Source organism: Equus quagga, chromosome 4 (genome assembly GCF_021613505.1).
Source record: "Equus quagga isolate Etosha38 chromosome 4, UCLA_HA_Equagga_1.0, whole genome shotgun sequence".
NCBI lineage: Eukaryota > Metazoa > Chordata > Mammalia > Perissodactyla > Equidae > Equus > Equus quagga.
Genome location: NC_060270.1, coordinates 48,005,991 through 48,033,412, shown reverse-complemented (window position 1 = coordinate 48,033,412; position 27,422 = coordinate 48,005,991). Strand labels below are relative to the sequence as shown.

General features: G+C 41.3%; 1 long non-coding RNA gene across 1 annotated transcript; it reads right to left on the bottom strand.

The window, feature by feature from the left end:
• Window positions 1-252: 252 nt before the first annotated feature.
• Window positions 253-25,543, bottom strand: LOC124237954 (uncharacterized). Its single transcript, XR_006888194.1, has 3 exons — window positions 25,474-25,543; window positions 19,602-19,657; window positions 253-493 (listed from the first exon to the last, which is right to left on the bottom strand). It is a non-coding gene; the product is annotated as an uncharacterized LOC124237954 (long non-coding RNA).
• Between the last annotated feature and the right edge of the window lie 1,879 nt (window positions 25,544-27,422).

Here is a 27,422-nt window from a genome sequence, read left to right as displayed (position 1 = left end):
TTTTAGCTTCCTGTGGACCATTCATGTGTTTCCTAATTTTTTCCCACAATGGTCAGCTTGTGGGCTGTCTACCATATGACACTTTAAAAAGGGGCGGTGTTGATGCTTACAACCCCAATGAAACACCAGAGATGAATCTTCTCGGCTACCCTGAGCCAGTCCCTGTGAAGCATTTCCATAGCGAAGAGGCCACAGTGATCCAACACCCCCAGCAGTCATTAAATACATCAAATAACTTATTTAGAATCTCTCTATATTTTCAATGTTTACATACCTTGTAAAATTGTATTCATTTTCATGCATTTGTACGTATATACAAAGTAGCTTGATTATTAAATAAGAAAACATGCAAAAGCATTTAAAAGAGTGAATATTTGTTTAGAAAAAAATTGTGTCAATTGTTTGCTACAATTATATCAAAGTAACTAAAAGTAACTGTTCTCAGTTTCCAAAAAAATCCATAGGTTGCACAGTAGAAAATGATCTCAGGAACCTATAAGAAAGAAAAATGAACATTTTTTTCAAAGCTGAAGTATTTTATCCAGACATATTTATGTATTTTCAACTTTTAGACTTACAATCAAGTTTCAGTGTTCCTTAATTCATACACTGTGAAAGCCACCCACATTACAGGAGCTGGTTTAGCAGCTGAGGACACCGCAAGAACAGAACAGAGGAAGCCTCTGCTTTTCTGTCGGAGAACAGACCTGAACTATGTAGGAGGTGATGGGTATTATGAAGAAATATAAACGAGGGTAAAGGAAAAGACCAGGGCTTCCAGAGCGGGGCTGAGGGAAGTTGGCAGAGAAGACTTCTCTGATAAGGTGACGCTGGAGCAGAAGAAAAGGCACAAGGCTTGTAGAAGTCTAGGGAAGCATCCAGACAGAGGGACTAGGAAGTTCGAAGGCCATGAAGTAGAAATGTGTTTGGTGTTTTCAAGGCAGAGTAAGAGGCAAAGATGAATACAGCGGGGAAAGCAAGGAGAAAAGTGCGGAAATGGAGTCCGGGGATGCGGGTGGGGGTGGGGGTGGGGGTGGGGGGCGGCGCAGGGAGCAAGTTCGGGAAAGGAAGGAGTTTGAACTTAATGTTAATTGATATGGAAAGCTTTGGGCCAAAGAATGTTGTAATCTGACTTTTGTTTTAGAAGGACCACACGGACTGCTATATGGAGGGTAGATTGCCTGCGAGCGAGGGTAGAAGCGCAAAGACGAAGCAACCCAGCAAGGATGGACTGGAGCGCTAGTCCCGGAGGGGTTGGAAGTGGTCGGATTCTGCATCTTGGTATAGATAGGAAAGAAACCAATATTCAGGAAAACCAACTATTCAGGGTGAGCCTTATTTGGCAGGGGCATTAGTTATTCTCTGCTGATACAGAGTTCGTGGAGAGGTGAATTAGTGAGGGCATCAGTGGGGCCTAATCAGTTGCATTACTGTTGCATTTTTTCTCTTCAGCTAGGCAAATGTTCAATTTGTTTATGAACTGTTAGTTTGAATTGCTGCAATTTTGTGGTGTAGAACTCAGTTCCACCTTCCTTACATCAGTTTCAGCACCATACATATTTCCATTTCAAAAGTAACGATGGGGCAGCCTGGTGGCGAAGTGGTTAAGTTTGTGTGCTCCACTTTGACGACCCGGGGTTGGCAGGCCCGGATCTCCATTGCGGACCTATGCACTGCTTATCAAGCCATGCTGAGGCAGCATCCCACATACAAAATAGAGGAAGAAGAGCACAGATTGGTTAGCTCAGGACCAATCTTCCTCAGCAAAGAGAGGATTGGTGGCAGATGTGAGTTCAGGGCTAATCTTCCTCACCAAAAAAACAAAAAAGCACAAATTTCTTTTCCATCAAGTTTTGACTCAACCTTCATCTAAATAAACATACAACCAATTCACCTTTTCAGATCATAACTTCAGTGCTGGTTGACATCAGATATTACATCTGTCATCTCAAAAGTTTCTAGCTCCAGACTCTATTACGCATTAGCATTCTTTGCGTTTCCAAGTAAAATGTTTCTACAAACATTTGTTTGGTTTTACACTTTCCTCGTTCAGTTTGGATTTAGAAAGTCATGTTTGTTTATACCAGCAAATGTTCTTACTTAGAATAGAAGAAGAGAAATAGAAGGGCCTATTATAAAAGGTTTCTTAATGATAGTAGAATGGCGAAACTCCCCAGGGTGAGAGCCACTTGGAGCCCTGCCCGTGTGCCTTCTAATCTTTTAGAACCTCCAGAGAATTATGGAAGTGTTTTCTTGGCAAACATTTGCTAACAGCTAAGGAGGTTGGAAAACATTTTCATTTCTCTGCATCATTTTTCATTTTGCAGTAGAAAGGTCATCCTGTGGACACTCACACTACATTGTAGCTGGTACAGGTTTTCACACTTGTACAATCTGTCACGTTAAAGATGTATTTGCAAACTCATGGCTTAGGCTAGTTTCTAAGACCAGTCAAGCCATCCCTACCTTCCCACCCCAGATATAGCAAAAGCATCCCTCAGGAACCTCTCCGCTTCAGCTGAGCTCAGCGTGTTCCCAGGAGAACTCCCCTCTAAGGACAAAGTGGAAAAAAGAAAAAACATGTATGTATATTTATTTATTTCTTTAGTGGTACAATCGATTTGACGTCTATGCTAACTTTGAATTACAGACCCTCTGCCCAAAGATGTAAGTTCACTATCCTTATAACAACAAATATTCAGGGACCAACTTTCAGAATTACAGATCCTTAACATTAAAATGCAATGAAAAAGACCCTTGTTTATCATCAAGAATACTTTGCAATTCTTTACTCATATCATATTCACTGCTGGGAATCTCCACAGACCCATAAGTTCCCAAATCCTCTGGAGCAGTTGAATTTAGGATATCCAGAATTTTACAGATTTCAGAAAACTCATATAGCATCTATTATGTGACACCCCCAGTGAGGCCTGGGGCAGCACCCCATCATTAAATACCCTTGTACATCTGCAAAAGAGGTGAGAATCGGCACACTGCATGGAAAAATAAAGAATGTAAATAGCCTCAAATCAATTCAGGTCAAGTTTTGCTGCCAAATACATAATGAACAGGACTTTTGGTTTCCAGAGCTTTTTGATTTTACACCTGTGCGTAGGGCATCCTGACCTGAATTAAGACAGAATTGAGTAGATCTTGCCAACAAGGAGAAACACTTTAAAAGCCTTTTCCTACCCCCACCAATTCACTCAATATCTTAGAGAATGATATTTTTTTTACCAAACAATCAGAGGTATTGCATTTTTATATTTTTAACAATTTTATTTAACAAGAAAATTCAAAACTGTTTGAGAGTCATTTTGAGGAAGATCTTTTAAATGAATTAGAAATGTCTATTTCCAGGCTTTTTAAAGTGGGCAGATATGAGCAGTCTTAGAGGTGACACGTGGCTTCTGAAGTCAATCAGTTAAGAAAGAAACACTCTTGGGCCAGCCCCTTTGGCCTAGTGGTTAAGTTTGGCACTCTCCACTTTGGCGGCCTGGTCTTATTCCCCAGTGTGGACCTAAACCAGTTGTCTGTCAGTGGCCATGCTGTGGCAGCAACTCACATACAAAAAGAGGAAAATCGGCAGCTGATGTTAACCTAGGGCAAATCTTCCTCAGCAAAAAAAAAAAAAAAAAGAAAGAAAGAAAGAAGCATTTCCAAAGATCTGCTTTCAGAATGCTCTCCCTTTAGCCCAAGTTTCCTTCAAAAGCAGAAACTTTCCTACTTGTTATTAAAGTAATACTTTTATTTTGAAGGGACAGAGTTAATTATTTTAAAATTCTGCTTTACTATCATAGAATTGATAGGCACTTGTTATCACAGAAAAGACAGAATGTGGAACACTAGTGTTTTTAGAAAATAAGAATGTGTGGTTCCTTTAAATTTGATAACTCCAAAACGTAATCAGCCATGATAAAACAGGGGACCATGTCTGTGATACAAAATGTTCTCATCATCTCTATGCAAAAATTCTAAACAAAATTTTGGCAACCAGAATTCAGCAATTCATCAAAAGAATCATACATCAGGATCAGGTGGGATTCATACCAGGGACACAGGGATGGTTCAACATCCACAAATCAATCAACGTGATACACCACATCAACAAACTGAGGAATAAAAACCACATGATCATCTCAATAGATGCAGAGAAGGCATTTGACAAGATCCAACAGCCATTTATGATAAAAACTCTGAACAAAATGGGCATAGAAGGAAACTACCTCGACATAATAAAGGCCATATACGACAAACCCATAGCCAACATCATACTCAATGGGCAAAAACTGAACCCCATCCCCCTGAAAACAGGAATGAGACAAGGATGCCCTCTATCACCACTCTTATTTAACATAGTACTGGAGGTCCTGGCCAGAGCAATCAGGCAAGAAAAAGGAATAAAAGGAATCCAAATAGGGAGGGAAGAAGTGAAACTCTCGCTGTTTGCAGACGACATGATCTTATATAGAGAAAACCCCAAAGAATCCATTGGAAAACTGTTAGAAGTAATCAACAACTACAGCAAAGTTGCAGGGTATAAAATAAATTTGCATAAATCAGTAGCATTTCTATACTCCAGTAATGAACCAACAGAAAAAGAACTCAAGAATACAATACCATTCACAATCGCAACACAAAGAATAAAATACCTCGGGGTAAGTTTAACTAAGGAAGTGAAGGACCTATATAATGAAAATTACAAGGCCTTTCTGAGAGAATTGGATGACGACATAAGGAGATGGAAAGACATTCCATGCACATGGATTGGAAGAATAAACATAGTTAAAATGTCCATTCTACCTAAAGCAATCTACAGATTCAACGCCATCCCAATCAGAATCCCAATGACATTCTTTACAGAATTAGAACAAAGAATCCTAAAATTCATATGTGGCAACAAAAGACCCCAAATTGCTAAAGCAATCCTGAGAAAAAAGAACAAAACAGGAGGCATCACAATCCCTGACTTCAAAACATACTACAAAGCTACAGTAATCAAAACAGCATGCTACTGGTACAAAAACAGGTGGACAGATCAATGGAACAGAATTGAAAGCCCAGAAATAAAACCACACATCTATGGACAGCTTATCTTTGACAAAGGAGCTGAGGGCATACAATGGAGAAAAGAAAGTCTTTTCAACAAATGGTGCTGGGAAAACTGGAAAGCCACATGTAAAAGAATGAAAATTGACCATTCTTTTTCACCATTCACCAAAATAAACTCAAAATGGATCAAAGATCTAAAGGTGAGACCTGAAACCATAAGGCTTCTGGAAGAAAACGTAGGCAGTACACTCTTTGACATCAGTATTAAAAGGATCTTTTCGGACACCATGCCTTCTCAGAGAAGGGAAACAATAGAAAGAATAAACAAATGGGACCTCATCAGATTAAAGAGCTTCTTCAAGGCAAATGAAAACAGGATTGAAACAAAAAAACAACCCACTAACTGGGAAAAAATATTTGCAAGTCATATATCTGACAAAGGCTTAATATCCTTAATATATAAAGAACTCTCGCAACTCAATCACAAAACATCAAACAACCCAATCAAAAAATGGGCTGGAGACGTGAACAGACATTTCTCCAAAGAAGATATACTGATGGCCAATAGGCACGTGAAAAGATGCTCATCATCGCTGATCATCAGGGAATTGCAAATCAAAACTACACTAAGATGTCACCTTACACCCGTTAGAATGACAAAAATATCTAAAACTAATAGCAACAAATGTTGGAGAGGTTGCGGAGAAAAAGGAACCCTCATACACTGCTGGTGGGAATGCAAACTGGTGCAGCCACTATGGAAAACAGTATGGAGATTCCTCAAAAAACTAAAAATAGAACTACCATACGATCCAGCCATCCCACTACTGGGTATTTATCCAAAGAGCCTGAAGTCAGCAATCCCAAAAGTCCTGTGCACCCCAATGTTTATTGCAGCACTGTTTACAATAGCCAAGACGTGGAAGCAACCTAAGTGCCCATCAACAGACAAATGGATAAAGAAGATGTGGTACATATATACAATGGAATACTACTCAGCTGCAAAACAGAACAAAATCATTCCATTTTCAATAACATGGATGGACCTTGAGAGAATTATGTTAAGTGAAATAAGCCAGCGAGAGAAAGATAATCTGTGTATGACTCCACTCATATGAGTAATTTAAAACCATGGACCAAGAACAGTTTAGTGGATACCAGGGGAAAGGTGGGGTGGGGGGTGGGCACAAAGGGTGAAGTGGTGCACCTACAACATGACTGACAAACATTAATGAACAATTGAAATTTCACAAGATTGTAACCTATCAATAACTCAATAAAAAAAATGTTCTCATCATCTCTAACAAGAACAGTGAATAATTTACTAGAGTTTAAAGTTCTGACTTTTACACTTTTATCTCTATCAATGACATCTTGTAGCAATTCGTACACTTTTGGCTTCACCTTCTTTGCTACGAGAGCTTCTTGCCTCTGAATAATGCAGTGAACGCATTTATTTTTGAAGCTGTCTCTGTATCTTTAGCTCAGAATCCAAATTTTATTCCAGTCAAACCAGCTTTTCCACCAGTGGTTTCATGGACACAATTTTTCCATAAAACATTGTTTTTGTTGTGGAATTCGTATACACTGGGAATATATTTTTCTCCTTTAGTACATCTTTCCTTTATTCAGTAACTCTCAACCCTATCAAAACAACACATCCTTTTTGTTATAACATGTCTTTCATTATCTTGAAATGGGATTAAGTCATAATTTCAAAAAAGTACATATAATGTATTGACAATAAAGGAAAAATAAAAGAAAGTAAATTATGATGAAATAGAATCTCTCTCAATATGCAAAATTCTCACTAATCACACCAGAAGACATCATGCAGGGGTCAGTTGTTCATACTACCTATAATGATTTTTTTTAAGGCGAATTTTCATCTACTTGTTGTCTATACCATTGCTTCTCAAATTTCAAATCAAATATAAGTCACCTGTGGCTGTTCTTAAAATGTGGATTCTGGGGCAGGCCTGGTGGCGCAGCGGTTAAGTTCACACGTTCTGCTTCCTGGTGGCCCGGGGTTCACTGGTTCAGATCCCGGGTGCAGACATGGCACCACTTGGCAAAAGCCACGCTGCGGTAGGCGTCCCACATAGAAAGTAGAGGAAGATGGGCATGGATCTTAGCTCAGGGCCAGTCTTCCTCAGCAAAAAGAGGATGATTGGCAGCAGTTAGCTCAAGGCTAATCTTCTTCTTCTTCAAAAAAAAGTGGATTCTGATTTCACAGGTCTGGGGTTGGCATTTCCAGCAAGCTCAGAAGTGATTCCCATGCTGCTGGTCTGCTCAAAGCTGGGCGCTGAGTAGTGAGGAATCGACACCATTTCTTTATATGGACACTGGAACATGACAGTTCCAACTGTCGGCTCTTGAAGATGTTGCCATCCGCGACATCATTTTCCAAATAGCCGCAAATCAATTTAGTCACATTTTGCTGCCAAGTGAGTTATGAACAATCAGTTCATGATTGTTGAATGAATAAGAGTTGGTGAACAACTCTTAGCAAAATTCCAAATAAATAAAGTACAATTTTCCCTCAATTTGTACACTGGTGACATTCTCCAAAAATGCAGTGTATATGAAAAGGATGCAAACAATATTTTGAATTTATATGTAAATCAGAATTACATTCCAGGCTCAGATAATTAGCACGTTTTTCACTTACATGAATGTCCAGTAAGACTTTTGGCAGTTGTGTGGGACAAGGGACAATTCTTCAATGTGCAAGATCATTACACACATATCGGACTCCCAGCATCCCGGCCTCCACTCACTAAATGCCAGTATGTGCCCCCAATCTCTGTGTTGATCAAAACTACACCCCCCCATTTCCCAAATGTGCCATTTGGCCGGCTCGACCTCTGCTAGTTGCCACTGCTTAAATGAAATGCAAAAACTACCTCTAGTATTTAATTAAAGCAGAATCCAGCACAAGCCCAGACAGATTAGAAGCTTCCGTTCTTTCCTCCAACTGTATAGCAAGCTTCCCACGCTGTGTAATTTGTTTTAACATTCGTTTCTTAAATTCTTCCTCGACGCGTCTTATGTATCTTCCAGAATTATTTCCTGATGTTTGGTTGCCATATTGTTTTCCTCACATTGTTTTAATTACTTTTCCTTCAAGAAAAATTTGACGGGGGTTACCCACATCTACCAAAATATTTTATTAAAACAATTTCTTTCTTATTTTTAAAAGTAAAAATAAATTAAAATTTGATATTTTCTCCCTACTCTGCAGGGAATCGTAAAATCAGTTATTTCCTTTGAGCTGTACAGTGTAATATTTGCTCTTAGCAATTCTGATTTATAGGTAATAAACAGAAATAAATTCTAATCAGAGCGTATCTTACATTAATTCTATTCTTTTGGTAAGCCACTATAAAACAGTTTCTATAGTCTTGAACCCTATGCAAATAGGTTGATTAGTACATAATATATAAAATCAAGGAATCTTTTCTCATAACTTTGTTTACAATAGAGAACTTACAAAAATCTGTTAGGCTAGAACTTAAGAGAAATTGACTTTTGTAGTGAATGTTGAAATGCAATTTAGGTTCAATATTTGTGAATGAAGAATATACTAATTTATTTGCTTTTATTATTTTTTCCTTTGGGTTTTGTTTTCGTTCAATTCAGCTAGCTGTACACCAATTACAGCATATACATAGTAAGCAATGCAAATTTGCAGTTTTACGCAAATTACATATGTATCACCCAATTTTGCATAGAAATATTGAAGACAACAAGGAATAAGTTAAAATCTGTTCAAAGAAGTAAAGAGAATAGAAAGACTGAATCTTGAACTCTGTAAATTAAGAAACCATACACTTGTATGGGCTACAGGTGCCAAAGGGTGGGGATAAAGGTAAAAAGAGAGAAAGATAAAGAAGTGACAGTTGTTTGGGGAGTAAATTGTAAATTACCTGGCTAGCTAGAGACTCTGGATAATGTTCTCCTGTCACAGATGACCAGACTGCGGCCCACAAGCGAGACAAAATGGCAACATCCCCAGCAATTCTCATTCTGGTAAAAAGATGTCACCATTCTGTCTTGCTTGTGCACCACAGTTTGGTCGTCTGTGACAGGAAAACAAGTTACTGATATGTCTTTCTCACAATTTCTTTGCAATGAAAAGATCTGCTGTTCGGGATTGAATTCTGACCCATGAGAAGAACTGGTTGGTAAAATAAGAATGAGGAAAATCTTGCAGAAAGTGTCTATTTTTTTTTCCTTTTTTTTATCGTGGTGAAATATGCATAACATAAAAATTACTATCTTACCTATTTTTTTTTAAAGATTGGCACCTAAGCTAACAACTATTGCCAATCTTTTTTTTTCTTTTTCTCCCCAAATCCCCCCCGTACATAGTTGTATGTTTTAGTCGCAAGTCCTTCTAGTTGTGGCATGTGGGACGCCGCCTCAGTGTGGCCTGACAAGTGGTGCCATGTCCGCGCCCGGGATCCGAACCAGTGAAACCCTGGGCCACCCAAGTGGAGAGCGCGAACTTAACCACTCGGCCACGGGGCCAGCCCCTATCTTAACTATTTTTATGTGCGTAGTTCAGTGGTATTAAATACATTCACACTGTTGTACACCCACCACTACCATCGACCCCCAGAACTCTTTTCATCTTGTGAAACTGAAACTCTATACATGTTAAACAATACCGCACCTTTCTCTCCTACCCCCATCTGCTGGCAACCACCATTAAACTTTTTGACTTTATGATTTTGACTACACTAAGCACCTCATATAAGTGGAATCATAGAGTATTTGTCGCTTTGTGTCTGGCCTATTTCACTTAGCATAATGTCCTAAATGTTCATCCATATTGTAGCATGTTGCAGAATTTCCTTCCTTTTTAAGATTTAATAATAGTCCATTGTGTATATTTACCACATTTTGCTTATCTATTCATCACTTAACGGCCACTTGAATTGCTTCCATGTTTTAGCTATTGTGAATAATGCTGCTATGAACATGAGTGTACAAATATCTCTTTGAGACCTTGCTTTCAATTCTTCCAGGTATATACTTAGAGGTGGGATTGCTGGATCATATGGTAATTTGACTTTTAATTTTTTGAAGAATCACCATACTGTTTTCCACAGCAGTTGTATTATTTCATATTTCTACCAACAGTGCACAAGGGTTCTAGTTTCTCCACATCTTTGCCAACACTTGTTATTTTCTGTTTTTTTGATAGTAGCTATCCTAATGAGTGTGAGGTGGTATCTCATTGAAGTTTTGATTTTCATTTCCCTAATGATTAGTGATGTTGGGCATCTTTTTATGTGCTTATTGGCCACTTATATATCTTTGTCCTGCTTGGGACCCCTCTTAGTCATAATCCTTTTAGTTTGCTGCTGAATTCTGTTTGCTAGTACTTTGTTGAGGATTTTTTGTATCAACGTTCATAAGACATATTGGTCTGTAGTTTTCTCTTGTTGTGTCTTTGGCTTTGGTATCAGAGTAATGCTAGCCTCACAAAATGAGTTAGGAAGGGTTCCCTCCTCTTTCTTTTTTGGAAAAGTTTGAGAAGGGTTGTCATTAGTTCTTCTTTAAATGTTTGGTAGAATTCACCAGTAAAACCATCGGGTCCCAGGACTTTTCTTTGCGGGAGATTTTTGATTACTGATTCAATCTCCTTATTAGTTATAGGTCTGTTCATTTTTTCCATTTCTTTGTGATTTAGTCTTGGTAGGTTTTGTGTTTCTAGGAATTTGTCCATTTCATCGAGGTTATCCAATTTTCTGGCATACAATTTTTTGTAATACTCTCATTTTTTTTCATTTCTGTACACTGATGTAATGGCCCCACTTTCATCTCTGATTTTAGTAAATTGAGTCTTTTCTCCTTTTTTTCTTAGTCCATGTAGCTAAAAGTTTCGTCAATTTTGTTGATCTTTTCGAAGAGCCAACTTCTCATTTAGTTGATTTGCTCTATTGTGTTTCTATTTTCTGTTTCACTTACCTCTGCTCTAATCTTTATTATTTCCTCCCTTCTGCTAGCTTTGGGTTTAGTTTGTTCTTCTTTTCCTAGTTCCTTAAGTTGTAAAGTTAGGTTGTTGATTTGAGTTCAGAAAGTGTCTGGTTTTTTTCTTAGCATTTGCAACAGCTAAAATGAGAACCCTGAGCCTGCTCACAGACAAACTCTAAACATTAGAAAAGCAGGATTCAAGAAACATTTAGAGAACCTTTGACATGATTACACAGCAAGACACTCTTCAAGGAATGTTCTTGGAGTTTCTTGCCCTCTGAAGTCCAGATAGAAAAGATGGAAAGAGGGAACTGGACTGGCCGAGGGGTTGGGTGGGACTGTTGCAAGTGCTGCAGAGCTGGGAAGCCCTGTTTGAGCTTGGAGGTTGCATTGGAGAAGAAGCAAAAGCACAAGACTGACAGATAAGCAAACCAGAGAGCCCAGTTAAAGGGGCTTAGGGGAGGGCCAGAACTCCAGTATTGGTATAGCAAGGGGTGTCAAGTTTGAAACAAGGAATAGCAGACTACAACAGACAGATGGTGGGGAATGGGAGATTGGGTGGCTGTGTCAGGGCTAAATTTTAAAACCCTATTGAAGTTTATTTATTGCTTTCTCTTTCACAGCCAGTTTCTCCCCAAAGCTTTTTTAAGAACTAAAACAGAGACATAAGCTCCTCCCCATCTCCATGTACCCTCAGAACAGAAAGAAGGAGGTAGGGAGTGACAAGTAGCTCACTTTGTGTGGTGGGTGTTAAGGGACTCTCGGGATGAAAGAACAACTGGGACAGCTTTTCTGGGCTCACCAACAGATGAGCAGACAGTAGGGAAACTCTTCCTGGTGTCCCAAGGTGGAAGCTTGGGGTACTTGAGGGGGCTTGCTCAAGGTTTTTAATCTCTCTGTTGGGTGTGGTCTGACATGTGAAGCCACACGCTGCCTGTTGTCAGAGCCTCCCCATTCTGGAGGTTGAGGCTCTCCACTCTTCATTCATCAGAACCTCCCATCCCACCTTCTGCATGCTCTGGGTCCTGGCTTGGCAAACGGATTGTACTTGGTGTTATAGATCTGGGTCCCATCTAAGCCCATAACTTATTGTTAACATTCTTAGAATATCTGCAACTGCCCCATACAAATAATATTTCCATTAATTAAACAAATGTTTATTAAATGCTGCCTTTTTTTTTTACCTTGTTAATTTTGCATGAAATCCATACTCATAAACAGGAGGGCCACAAACATTTCTAAACTGAAGATGCAACCATTTCAAAGAGTTATTGGCAAAAAAAGGGGTAAGCTTGAATGATCTGAAGATTGTTCCCCAAATCCCAGAGTGGCCTCCTTCCAGCAGGCTGCACTGGATGGAGCTGCATTACAGGACTGCAAGACACGTGTTATTGTTCTGTGAGTGTTTCAGGATGTTTGTTCAGGGGGCAACAAACACATAAGAAAGCCCCAGAGGCAGCTTAGTATTGGAAGCTGATGAGGCAAAGGGGACAAAACACAGCACATGAGAGGAGGAATGACTGGTGCATTTGCACTTGGGGAGCTGGCCAAGAATAACAGGGATGAGAGGCGAGGTTGGAGTCAACTGGCTTGAAGTGTTAAGAGTTTTCTGGTGTGGAGTTATTTTCATCCAGGTGCAAACTGTAGTTCCTGATGGTATCAGAGGCCTCTGTGTGTTAGAAGGCTGTAGTGGGTTTTGTCAAATGTTAGGAGAACAAAACAGATCAAGGTGTGACTTGTGCCTAGTCAACTTCCTTACCCTTGTTTTTTTGCGATCTGTAGGGAGAATGGATAGGAAGGAACTGGGCCGGAGAGGTAAATATAAAAGAGGAGAGGACCCAGGCAGAGAGGCTAATCTGATCCACATAATAAAGACCTAAGAGAGAGGGGGGAAGACAGAGGAAGAAAATGTGAGTGGGGAATGTGGTAGAGGGAAAGCATTAGAGAGTATGGCCAAGAGGATCCGATGTGGCTGCACAGAGGGTCTTGAGCTGTGTGTTGCTGGAGGTATGAACTAGATCCCCTTTTTTGGTCTTTGTGATATATATAAATATCAGAAATCTTCTAAATTACTATTTGTTGTTATTGCACTATGATTCTTTGACCATGACTTGTGAACTGAGCCACATAGAGCCCCAGCATTTATTAGGGTTTCATAATTTCGGTGAAAAAGTTACTATAGTGGGAATTCCATAGAGAGGCAAGAGGAAGACATCAGTTAGACCTATATATCTTTTATTCCATGCAGAAATTAGTAAGATTCTTCAGTGACTTCAGGGTATTTGACCTCTAAGGATATTATTTTCAAACTAGTTGAGAAAAGGGTTTGCTTGTAATTTGGGGGCACATAAAAGAAAACAAACAGAAAAATGAGCTACACAGTCAGTATGCAAAAGAAAACTTAAAATGGCAAATAAATGAAACAGTACTTAATAAGCTCACTGGGAGCATAAAAATATAAAAAATAAAGCACAATAAGTAATTGAAACTTGTGTGCTCCTGAGGAGGAAAAGATGTACAGAACCAAAAGAGCACTCTAACAACGTGGTTTGAGCAGATGTTGAGCCGCCAGGCACCAAGAGGAGTGAAGGCATAGGGATTCAGAGCAGTGGGAGAGGAGGAGCTTCAAGGGTGGAGCCTTGGCAGGGTGGACGGGAAGTAGATTTCCAGCTGTGGGGAGGGTGGCAGCTTCTTACTTTGGCAGAGACCAAGCAGCTGCATTGGCAAAGCCTTGAGTTTACAAAGACACAGAGACTCTCCAATATATATATATGTTGGAGAGGGTATGTTGGGGGGCAAATCGTGATGCTTTTACTTGGGCCTCAAATTCATTCCGTGTGTGTAGAGTTTTGAGCTAATGAAAGTGGAGCTATCTGCTCCTCTGATACTACTTGGGGCCATTGAAGAGAGGGCTGTGTCAAGTGGGACAAAGCCTTGGCCACAGAAGGCCATAACTCACAAGACAATTGTCCTTTGGATTCCACTGGATATCAACAGGGACACCAGGGCAATGACTTGGCGCCCAAGTGGCCGCCTGGTGCAGATGGCTGGCTGAGGCTGTATTCCTTGATCTTGGGCTGCTCCTGGTTGTGATAACGCCAAGTCTATACCTCAGCCTTCCTTGACTTCCTCTGGCCTGTTTCAAGAAGACTCACTCTACAGGTACACATGCAGACATTTCTACTCTACAGTTAGTCTTGAGCTTTTGACCTTAAAGGTCAAAATTCTCTCCCCTCTTTTTTTTTTCTGGTTTTGTTGTACCCATATCCCCTCAAAATGCAAGGTGACTCCTGCCCAACTGTTTGAGCTGTAGAAGAGAAGAGAGTAACAGTGGAGGGGATTAAGTAAGGTGCATGTATGGAGAGGAGAGAGTGTCAGGGAGATAGGGAAGAAGCAAGCTGAGAGGAAACTAACCGCTGTTCACAGTGGTCAGTGGTGAGATTTTATGTGACTTCTGTTTTCTTCTTTATTCATTTATTTTAAAAACCTGTTTACAAAGAGGCACTTATAACTTTTTTTATTTTGGTGAGGAAGATTGTCGCTGACCTAACATCTGTGCCGATCTTTCTCCATTTTATATGTGGGACACCACCACAGCATGGCTTGATGAGTGCCACATAGGTCCGCGCCCGGGATCCAAACCTGCAAACCCCAGACTGCCAAAGCAGGGCACAAACTTAACCACTACGCCCCAGGGCCAGCCCCCACTTAGGACTTTTATAAACAGAAAACTACTTGTGAATGTGATTATTTTTCACATGATGATGAGGAAGAATCACAACGAGCAGGCAGGAGTTTCCTAGTCATTAGTTATCATAATCAAGCATGATGTACTATTTGGACAGAACTACTTGGCTGGTAAATCAGGAGAATACGTACGTATACGAGGTATTTCTGATTATTTGACTGTGTGGAACCAAAATTGATTGAGTAATCATATTCCAAAAGTGTTTATTATAATGTGTGATTATCAACCTGGAGCAATGCCTTCCGCGGACTGCCACAGGGTTCCATGTAGCTTCATCTGATAACTTAGATGGAAATAATGAATTTGTGTTTATTAAGTTTGCAGGTAGAAACTGACGGAAAATATTCAAAGCAAGGTTCACAATGATTTCAGTAGAACAGGGGAGAGGGTTAAAGTTACCAAGAAGTTAAACAGTGAAGTGTGTATAGTTTGACAAATCAACTCCACATCTATGGATGCGAGATAAGCCGGCGTGGGTTTAACAAGAGCTGATGCAATGGAAGACCCAAGAACTTTAGTTGACTGCAAGCTCCGTGAGATCTAAGAGCGTGGCCCCCCTGGCCCAGCTAAAGCTACTGTGATGTTAGGCAGTGACATAAAAATGTCACACCTGGAACAAGGAAGGGAATATTTCCCCATTCTCTGATTAGATTAGAACCTTTATTACTGGTATATTTGTGCTTTATGGGCCCTCTTGCATTGAATGCAGGGGGGATCAGGTGGGGGGTGGAGTATGCCTCAAACCAGAGAATTTTGGAGACATTCCGCAGCACCACTGGTGTAATACTGTAGCCGCCCGTGTCCTTGAAGGTCACACACTTCTCTGGACCCGATACTTAGATCAGCTAAAGAGCAGATACGTTATGCAATTTCCCTAACTTGTAACTTCCTCCCCCATGAAAGTATTTGAGAAAAAATGTTGCATAAGGACTTTCAAAAATTGTTAGAGCTAAGCTTGTTTCTGAAGTCCAGGCCACGGCTGAATTTGAGATTGATTGACAGAAGAAGTTTTCTACTTTCATTTGCTAAAGCCATGAACTGGGATTTGATCCTCAGCAAAGGAGGTGTTTTTTGCAATATTTCCTGGGAAAGGAGCTTGCTGGCTGGCTTGATTGACATTGTTTGACTGTTTGCCCAAAAGTCTTATGTTGGCGTCTAGAGATGCTCTCCAATTTAGTCATCTCATTATGAAATTGGCCTTGTATTTAGCTACGAATAATTATAACCAAGTAGATAAAAACTTCTTACAGGCAGGAAACATGTGTCTTTTAGGATTTTCATTTCCAGACCTTTTCTTTAATCCTTTTAAAATTTCTTTCTTTCTTCTCTTTATTTATTTATATTTTTTTAGGAAGATCAGCCCTGAGCTAATATCTGCTGCCCATCCTCCTCTTTTTACTGAGGAAGACTGGCCCTGAGCTAACATCTGCTGCCCATCCTCCTCTTTTTGCTGAGGAAGACTGGCCCTGAGTTAACATCTGTGCCCATCTTCCTCTGCTTTCTATGTGGGATGCCTACCACAGCATGGCTTGCCAAGCAGCGCCATGTCCACATCCGGGATTCTAACTGGTGAACCCGGGGGCCAACAAAGCGGAACCTGCAAACTTAACCGCTGTGCCACCAGGCCAGCCCCCTCTTTCTTTCTTTCTTTCTTTTTCTCTCTTTCTTTCCCTCCCTCTTCTCTCTCTCTCTTGCTTTCTTTCTTCTTTCCCTTCCTTCCTTCCTTCCTTTACTCCTTCCGCCTCCCTCCCTCCCTCTTTTTCCCTGTCTCATTCCTCCCTTTCCTCCTATCTTCTATAGAGTCAAATAGTACTAAGCACAAAATAGTTGATGACTGATAGCAATAGCCTCAATCTTTACATAACTGAGAGGCCCCAGGTCAGCCCAAACTGTTGCGAATTCAGACAAGATTAGGGAGGTTCCAGGGCCAGCTGTATTTGTTTGAGGCTGAGGAGTCCCCTGGGGAAGAAACGTCCTGCCAAGGAAGGAAAATCAAGGTTGTGGCCTGGTCCAAAGATACCGGGCCAGACTATACGGCGACCATCTGCCAAGGACACAGCAGCAGGCATCCCCGCGGCAGCTGGATGGAGGTGCAGGGCTCAGGGCCACCTAGAGGCAGCTGGAGGAAATGAGCGTGGGAGCCCGCGGTGCGGGAAGAGCAGACTCCCAGAGGGAGACGGGAGACATCTCCTGTAGCATTGTCGGACGCTGTCCCAGTGCTGCAGCAGAGGGAAAGACAGGGAAAATGGTGTGGCTTAGGGAATCAGAGCTCTTGTGTGTTTTGAAACATTTTGAGGAAAATCTGAAGAGAAAACTGAGGTGTTTCAAAGAGCATATCCCCTTATCATTTATCATGAGGAAATGCTGATAAAAGGAATCACCTCATTTGTGCTATAGGAGTGTCCTCTGTCCACCAACATCACATTTAGGTCAGAGAGGACCCTCTGATCTCTCATTTCAAAGTTACTCTAATGTGGTTGTTCAAAAGGAAGGCTTTGCTCACTAAAAATGCACCCCTAAAAACGTTGAAAATCTCTCCTCTAAGGAAATAGAGCACAAGGTTTGCTCAACAGAAATAATTACATTTTTAAAAACATAATTCAATCTATGTTGTAAATACTTCTTGCATTTGACCAAAGTGTATGTGCTCTTCAAAAATGTCTTCCTCATAATTGCTGCTCTTTAACTCAGAATTAACAAGAAAAAGGTACGCAGATTTGGGGGAAATTTTTTTTTTTTTGAGGAAGATTAGCCCTGAGCTAACTACTGCCAATCCTTCCCTTTTTGCTGAGGAAGACTGGCCCTGAGCTAACATCCATGCCCATCTTCCTCTACTTTCTATGTGGGACGCCTACCACAGCATGGCGTTTGCCAAGTGGTGCCATGTCCACACCCAGGATCCTAAGTGGCAAACCCTGGGCCGCTGAGAAGCGGAATGTGCGAACTTAACTGCTGCGCCACTGGGCCGGCCCCAGATTTGGGGGAAATTTTTATTGCTATTGTTATTATTATAAACCCTTAAAATGAATTCATCCCAGTGTGTGTGGCAGTAGCTGGTTATAAGCAAACACTTCTTATTTCTAACTTTAATAATGCTGGATTTTAATAAGCTTTTTAGTAGCAGCTTTAATAACATGGCCTGCCCTCACCACTAAATTTTCTGATTTGTGGATATTAGATCTGTCCATCAGCAAGCACACGCCCAGGCTTCAGCTTGGGCCAGCTCTGACTCTGCTGTGGCCATTAAAAGCCTGTGGTTTATCGTTGGTCCAGAAATACGTATTGTTGGATTCTATGATGTTTTCTAGTTTTTTTTTTTTATTTCCCTATATTAAGAAAGGAGAAAAAACATAAATCGCATGTGGCCTGAAATGAACATCTTCTGGTGATGGTGACTTGTGTTAACTGTGCCTAGCTTTGCTTCTGGTACACAGAACATGTGCCCATTTCAATATTTACAAAATGTATTATTAGGAAATGTAGAATAATAAAACATGAAATGAGGCAAAAGGGTAGGAATTTGGCTTTTATTTTGCTTTTGCTAGAGAGATTTTGTCTCAATCTTGGGACAAACTTGAAAAATAGAGGTTGTTAAGCTAGACTGGAAACAATTCTTAAGCATGAGCAGGACCCATATTGACCTCTTTGGAATTATGCAAATGAAACCTGCTTGGAGGATAGAAAGGGATGGAAGAGATTAGCAGATGACTTTAGAAGAACCCATACAGTAGTATATTTTTTAAAAAACTGATCAATTTAGCAGTAGGAAAAATGATTTGTGATTTGTGTTTGCATGTCTGTGTGCACATAAATGATAAGTGTATTTTCATAGGTCTTACTATTTCTTACCCCCTAGACGTACGCCTGTAGACTCACATATAAATGGTCTGTAGAGAAAGGAGTCTGACTAAATACGGCAGAAACTTCCTCAGTGCCTACCACTTTGTGCTTCTCCTTCCTGCCATTCACTAACATTGATTTCCAGGGGGCCGGCCCAGTGGCGCAGTGGTTAAGTGCACACGTTCTGCTTCGGCAGCCCGGGGTCCGCTGGTTTGTATCCCGGGTGCGGACATGGCACTGCTTGGCACGCCATGCTGTGGCAGGCATCCCACATGTAAAGTGGAGGAAGATGGGCATGGATGTTAGCTCAGGGCCAGTCTTCCTCAGCAAAAAGAGGAAGATTGGCAGTGGAGGTTAGCTCAGGGCTAACCTTCCTCAAAAAAACAAAACAAAACATTGATTTCCAAAATGTATTCTTTGAAAAATTCTTCTCCCACTCCCCTTTATAGGAAACAGACAATTCTCTTGACATATAAACACGTCTTACCCCAAGTTTACAAGAACATGGATCAGCAGTTTGACCTATCACTTTTGAAAAGCTGTCCATCTTTAACATGAAGGATAACAAAGGAAGTGCAAACATAATAGTGGGTAACGTCTTTACATTATCATTGAGGCTGTAAGCGGAAGGGAAAGGAGAATCTCTGTGAAGAGAAAACTGGGAGAAAAAGTAGAGTTCGCTCTGTTATTAAATATCCTAAGATACGGCATAAAAACCACATAGCATGGTTTTATCCTCAAAGGATGTGAAGGAAATAAAATCTTCAGAAACAGAGGGCTGTGTTTGTGCCGGGGACAGAGCTGAAAAGGACATTTTGTAAGAAAGTCAAACTTCAGCCAACTATTACTTAGTTTTTTCAGCCCAAGGCCAAAACTCTAAAAATTATGAGAAACTCCTCTTTAAGACTAGATCAAAGGGTTTGGATTATGGCTCCTAGCAGCTAACTCTGCAGAACTATTTCTCCGTACTCACCTCCCTGATGTGATTGCAATGCTTCCTCCCTGGGCTTCAGTCTTCCACTTTCCTTTCTGCGAAAAACCGAGGACCGTTATTAGCATCGTTACCTGATTATTGGTATTACAAATAGCTATTAGCAAATAACCAAAATCGAAAACAATCACGTTTAGCAACAATCATTTTGTTACACATATCCGGAAGATTTTAAACTCAGCAGTAGGTGATTATGACATATGTGACATGTAGAACTTGAACTTTTATGCTGAGCTTATACCAAATGTGTCCAAGTTGAAAGAACTGAGGAATGATGTTGAAGATTCGCACTTAATAGCTGAATTTTATACCCTTTAAAACTTAAAGGTGAACTGAAAATTTGCCCTCTTCCTACACTGTAAACTTCTTGAAGCATGACCCTTTTCTCCCTATGGTATTATCACTCCAACTTTGAACAACTGCACTGAGTAATGACTCGTCTGTCACTAGAGGGGGTTAAAGCATTTCCGTCCTCTCTTGCCGTGGGCAAGGAAAGGTTCTAGAAAGTTGTCCTTTCTCCCACTTGGAATGTGTGGGAGTCTGAAACCCCAAATAGAACAGTGCTACACTTTTTTTTTCTTATTTTGTTTTTCTATAAACAAACTTTATCTGTGGCCTTGTAGCAGACAGTCAGTTCCAGGAAACACACAACTAACAATGTCATTCCCCTTGTATTGCACATAATATAAAAACAGAGTTTAAGTAAATATTTGAATTAGGACAATTTGAAAAATTTAACTTTGGAGTAGCCTTTCCCTGGTATGTATTGATCTCTTCTTTCCAGAGTGGCTCTTGCTTTGGATTCAGTATGCCATGCCTGCACCATTTAAATGAAGCTAGTTCAATGTAATGTAATATACTAGCAGAGCATCATCTTAAAAACTCAGCATTTGCAGATTGGAACTCAAATGAGGAGGGTCTGCTCCTGTTGCATATCAAAGAAAAGCTGGTCTATAGATACCAGTAGAGCAGCCCCTAGTGCTAAATGCAGATATAGCAGAAGATCATCAGTCGCAACCGGCTTATTACATTTCAGGTTAATGTTGCAATTGGATGGCTCTTTTTCTTGGTATTTTAACCGTGGAATTATTCTGTGAAATGACAAGCATGGACTGGCCAATCTCTAAGGTCGTTTTCAACTTTGTCTGTGATCCTCAAGTTGGGTTATGACTGCGTACCTTTTGTTCTCATTGCCCCACATTCTTTTTAGGGAGCTTGTCTGTTAGATAAAGGAGGCTTGCTTAGGCCGGCTTTTATCTTTTATGTCAATTAGTTTTGTGTGGATTGTGAGGAAGAAGTAGAAAGGCTTATGTACGGGACAATGTGCTGGGGAAGTCCCAAGAAACGCCCTTTTCTCCTCTTAAAAAAAAAAGAAGAAAAGAAAAACCAGAACAGGATATCTGCATTGGTGAAAAGGGAAAGGAAAGTATGGGCCTTTGTATACAAAAATGATATCAACATCTGCTAATAGTAGGTGATGTTTATGCTCTGCCACCCAACTCTTTATGTCATAAGGACACACTTAGTTTATATCAATTCTCCTGTCTCAGAAAAGATCACAGATCATCTGTATGGAAATACAATAGGAGCGTAAGTTTGCATAGCCAAATTCTCTCATGTAAAACTTTTAACATCTTTATTCCATGTTTCTACAGATTAGGGGGAAATACTTATTATCTATGGAAAGTGCTTAGATAAAGAAGTAGATAAAACTTGGAATATGCAGAGATACATAAAAACCATTAAATCAAGTAGATCACCATGAACACAAACTGCTTTAAAAGTTGGCATCACCAGCGGATTAAAAAGGAGCACATCAGAGCTTTCTCCCAGCGGCGGAAGTTCTTGCTGGACTCTCACGAGGTTAGTCTGTGACCTTGTGTCTTCCTCAGTTTGACACAGAGTCATGTGGCAATAGGTCACGTGCTAGGATAGCAAGGCCAAAACAATCCCAGGATGGGTGACTTCGGGCCCCTCTCCCATGTATCTAGATGTGAATATACATCTACATATGTGTGTAAGTGAACACGTATTTACGGTGCAGTCTCACAGCTGGTGAGCTAACCTGGAAGACCTTCCCTGTGTTTCTGTGTGGATTTTCACGGGGAAGGGATGGAGCGATTTAAGGTAACAAGACATTAAATGTTTCTAAGCGAAGGCCTGAAGAGCGGGCTTTCATAGCAAAATGGTCTAGATAAACTAGCAATTGTGCTAAGCAGTGACCTCATGAATTCATTCACTTACTCATTCATCAATACTTCCTAAGCATCTGCTACAGGCCAGGCATTGTTCTTGGCTCTGGGATATAGCAAAGAATGAAACACAGTCCTTGCCTTCACAGAACTTTCATTCTAGTTGGGAAGACACATAGTAAACAAATGAGCCAAGAGCTACGAAAAATAAAGCCAGGTAGTAATAAGTAAGCTCAGAAAAGGAATGAAGGGAGAGACTGATGAGGGAAGGTCTGTGATGAGAGGCCCTTCGAGCAGAGCCCTGGATGAGGGGAGAGAGGGAACCAAATTGTTTGCAGCACCCTTAGTTCACCTTGCTTTCCTATGCGTGTTACAATGTAGGGAAAATGGAGACTCCTCATATTTTAACCACTGCTTAGAAAACACAAGAGTAAGGACTCTGTTTCCTGATCAATCAGAAATGGGTTTAGAAAGGTTCATGCTCCCTGGTCCGTCTTGTCCAGGGGACAGGCATTGGCCTTGGAGTTCTCTGCCACGTCCAGACCCGCACTGAGTTTCCCGCTCTCCATTCATCCACACCAGGAACGCCATGCCTACAAACGTGACCAGCTCCCTCCCAGCTTTTCATCCCTTTTCAAGAAGCTGGGAGAGAAGAGTCATTCAGTCTTAGGTTCCTTCGATCCTTGCTCTTCTCGGCCTTGGCTGTGTTTATTGACAAGTTTCAGTTATTTTATGACGCAGTTACCAGAGCTGGGCTCAGATCACCAATTTGTTACGCAGGCTCTGTTCATCATCCAGCTGGTGGTTGCTGGCTCGTGGTTGCTGCCTATTTGTGTGCCATGAGGGACAAAGAGAGGCCTCCTCAGAGGAGCTCCAGATGAAACCTCTCCAGCAAGGATCCAACTGGCCGACACACAGTGTGCAGAGCTTGTTACGTGCCCATTGCTTTCACCAGATACAGGGGGATCCAGCTGGCGGTTGAGCCCTCAAGGAGATAACATTCTTACTGATAAAGGCTTCTTAGGGCCAGGCCACGCAGGCACATTTGCTCCTTTGGGATTTGTTTTAAGTCATGCAATCCTAGATATGGAAGGAGTCTTAGGAATTATCTAGTCTAACCTCCACATGTTGCTGAGAAGAACACCAAGATTATGAGAGGTTTTCCTTTACTCAAGGTCTCTTTCTACTGCCCCAGGCTGCTCCTCATCTTTTTCTTTACTTTTAGCCCACACCCCCTCCAGGAGCCATTCAGGAACATTCTCCCAGTCCACCTCCCCACTGAGGGCAAGAGCCCACACATGAAGCCCTGAAAAATGGAAAATTAGCCCCAGCATTCCTATCCTCTAGACAGGGATGGTGAGATTTTTACACCAATACACAGAACTGCAACTTTGGTTTTAGTTCTCCCTTTTGTCGTAAGTTTTAAAAAAGAAATAGCAAGAAATCTCTTTGTTCAGTTCTCTTTTTTTGTTGTTTTGTAACTGGGAGTGGAATGAGCAGTTTGTAGAGAAAAACAAAAATTAGAAACTTCAAAGTCAGGCATTCCTAGCTTCAAAACCAGGATTTGACACGAATTAGTTATGTCACCTTCCTTATTTAACGTCTGGGGACCTCAGTTTTGTCATCTGTAGAGTGGAAATAATAATGACAACTGTAGAGGACCTGAGTGAACACACCCTCACCGTTCCTCCCTCCCTTTTGACTTTTACGTGGGTATAACTGGATCAAAAAGTGTGTTTACTTTCTCACTGAACAATTTGACTCTTTCCTTTTTCAAAAGTGCCAAGAGAAGGAACTAAATGAGTGTACATTTCCTGTTTAAGAGGACTTAGAGGTTTGTCCCTAAAAGCAACTTTAAAAACAAGCCTAATCTGAGAACATTTCAGGATACTTAACTTCTTCTTTCTCATTCTGCTCTTTTACCCTCTCTCTTTATTTCCCTTTTGTCTTCCCTACAAACATCTTTTGTAAAATGTACGTGAATGGCTCACGCTTCCGTCACTCCTCTGTCCTGGAATCAACTCTGTGCAACCAAGGCTTTGGATCTGTGAGTGACGCAAGAAGCTGCTTTTGGCTTCAGGAATGTTTTCCTCTATGTTCTGACTCCTCTCTTGTTGTCCTTCTTTCCTCTCCATCTCTTCTCCACCTCTCTTCCCCAGACACCCCCACTGTTCCTCTTTTCCTGTTTTCTTAGGTTCTTCCCCTCTCCTTCGTGGCCAAATCGCCAATCAGTCAGGGTCACCGTCACAATCATGGTTCTATCTATGGCTGCTCTATCTCCGTGATAAAACAAGATAGGAGCAGCCTTTCCAAAAGACAGCCCATCTCCACAGTAGCCTGTGGGAGGCTGCCTGGCATGGTCAAGTCTGCCAATAAGAGCATTTCCTTACAGCTGCAAGGCTTGGGGGAGCCAACCAACAGCTAGCTGCGCAAGTTTGCCGGTGACACATTGAAGTTGTTTTGCTTTGCAAAAACATGGGAAAATTCTGATAGATTCCACATGATTTCAAAACACATTTCAGGGTCAGATATACAAAGGGCAGATAAAATCTGAATTAGGTAAATGCAAGTTGATGCACGAATCTCTATTTAGGTCCAAACATCCTGCAGATTGGAATGCTTTATATTTGACAGTTCCCAGTTGGGGATGGGAAAAATTGAACTTTGCTCTCCTTATACCTTGGGGTATAAGGTATACCATTCTGAGAAGACAGGGTTCACACGAAGTTAAAGTCGAACGGCTAGTAAAAAGGGAAATGTGCATTATGAATGAGCATTGGAAAGAGTTTTAAACCAGTTAAGAAACCGGAAAATTTGGAAAGACAAAAAAGCGTATAGAAGATATCCATCCTTGTGGGGGCCGCCCCGTGATTAAGTTCATGTGTCCTGCTTCGGGGGCCCAGGGTTCAGATCCTGGGCGTGGACATGGCACCGCTCATTAGGCCATGTTGAGGTGGCGTCCTACATGCCACAACTAGAAGGATCCACAACTGAAATATACAACTATGTACTGAGGGGATTTGGGTAGAAAAAAAAAATAGCAGGGAAAAAAAAAGAAGATTGGCAACAGTTGTTAGCTCAGGTGCCAATCTTTAAAAAAAAAAAGAAGGGGCCAGCCCAGTGGCCAAGTGGTTAAGTTCGTGCGCTCCGCTGCATGCGGCCCAGTGTTTTGTTGGTTGGAATCCTGGGCGCGGACATGGCACTGCTCGTCAAGCCACGCTGAGGCGGCGTCCCACATGCCACAACTAGAAGGACCCACAACGAAGAATATACAACTATGTACCGGGGGGCTTTGGGGAGACAAAGGAAAAAATAAAATCTTTAAAAAAAAAAAAGAAGATATCCATCCTTGTGTCTACGTGAGAGGTAAATCTTCAGAGTATAGCCTAACACACCTGTTCCATTGCTCCCACTCTAGGAAGACAGGTTCTGGCTCGGGGCTGACGGGGCACAGAGCATTCTTTCCACTATGACCTACATTCGTGAATGTTCTCAAGGATTATTGAGCCAGCATGGCTGTATATCTGCGTAAAAGTTAGGCCTTTCATTTTATGCAGTTAATAAAGCTAAATCTTTTTATTCCTTTTGTTCTCCCACTTTTTAATTTGAAATTTTCAAACCTACAGAAAAGCTGGAAGAAAGCATAAAGAACACTAACTTACCTAGTTTCACAGGAGGACATTCTCTCATCCGACTCTAACGCCATTCATACTCCCATGACACTTAACATCAATAGACTAGGATGACCTAACATAAACTCCATGTTCAAATTCCACCCCCAATTGTCCCAGTAACCTTTTTATTATCTTTCATGACGTAAATAATTTTGAAGCATCCAGGCTAGTGCTTTGTAAGATGTTCCTGTAATCTGAGTTTGTCTGGTTGTTTCTTTGCCGTTAAATTCACACGACATAGGGGATGGTGTGTGCTTCCATTGCACCACAGCAGGAGGCTGTGATGTCAGTCTGTCCCGATAATGGCAATACAGTTTGACCACTTGGTTAAGAAGGGGACTGTCATATTTTCCAGCATAAAGGTGTCCTTTTCCCTTGTGCTTGAATCAGTTACTGGGGTAGCAGAGCATTGATTTTCCAATTTTCTCATTCTTTTTGTCTAAGTCAGATGAAACCCTCTGTCTCAAACCCAGGTCTTTCTGATCCCAAAGCTCGTGCTCTTTCTGCTACCAGAGCCACCTCTTTGTGTGTAAGCAAATGAAGCTAGTCATTTGTTGGGAAAATACAGAATTTTAATTTCATCTCTTGTTTATGGCTCTGTTTTCTTTTATCTTGCAAAAATGGACCACTTCTGTAGCTTTGAAAACTACTTTTAAAAAACCCCAAGATTGGGGCCGACCTGGTGGCCGAGTGGTTGGATTCACGCGCTCCACTTCGGCGGCCCAGGGTTTTGCCAGTTCGATTCCTGGACATGGACTTGGCACCACTCATCAGGCCATGCTGAGGCGCATCCCACATAGCACAACCAGAGGCACTCACAACTAGCATATACAACTATATACTGGGGGGCTTTGGGGAGAAGAAGAAGAAGAAAAACAAAGAGAAGATTGACAACAGATGTTAACTCAGGGCCAATCGTTAAAAAACCCCCAAGATTATAGCACACACAGAGGTATCATTTCTAGGGCTCACATGTATCTACAGAGGGAGAGAATGTCCAAATCAGCTCCTTGCCCTCAGCATCACTGACATGAGTCCACCTCTTTGGGGGTCCAGAGTACTTTTTTTTTCTTTCCTTTTGTTTTCCAGGGGGTGGGTGGACGAGTGTTAGAATCAAAACATCAATTTGTTTGGGTGTTTTTTTTTTTTATATAGTGGCAAAACTGGATTGAAGAGTTTAGTGGAACGTCTCCATTCTTCCCTGAGCCAAGACGGTGGGATCCTCCCGGGTGAGGGGGAAGGCAGAGTCTGCAAAGATCTTGACTCCACCACCTCCCCTGGGGATTATATACCCGCCTTCCGGTAACTTTGTGCCAAATGGGAGGAGGGGCCCTGGAGGGCGCAGGCGCCCTGGGAGCCTGGCTGGCTGCTGAGCATCAGGAACACAGAGACTTGTTGCATCCGAGAGGAAGCCCAGGCCAGGAGCAGAACAACATTTTCTCTTTTCTCCCAGTAGCTGCCCTCCCCGAAATGCTCCTGGCTGTAAGGAAATGAGTGTGGAAAGATTCCTGCGGAAAGTGCAACCAGGAAAGCCCACAGACAGAACTCTCTAGCTCTATCTCTGTCCCTTCTCTTTGTTTTATTAAGTGACAACAACAGTTCTTCTAATCACTAAGAAATTCATGTTTGCAAGTCACACTGGCAGTGTCAGGGTTAGCGAGTCAGGGTTACAAAGACTGAGAGAGCCCCTCAAATTAAAACAAAAAATATTCTCTTTCTTTGCCCTCTTTGTACTGTTTAACGTGACTATTTCAACAGCCTTTATTTTCCAAACATGCAAACAGGAGAGAGTGATCTGACCCACAGTGTATTGACATACCATGTAGCTATAACCTTGAGATAAAAAGTAAAGGAAAAAGTCAAAACAGCTCAAACCAAAAGCTAACACAAACGAGTCTTTCTCCAGGCCAGACCCCTTCCCTCTGTGAGAGGGAACA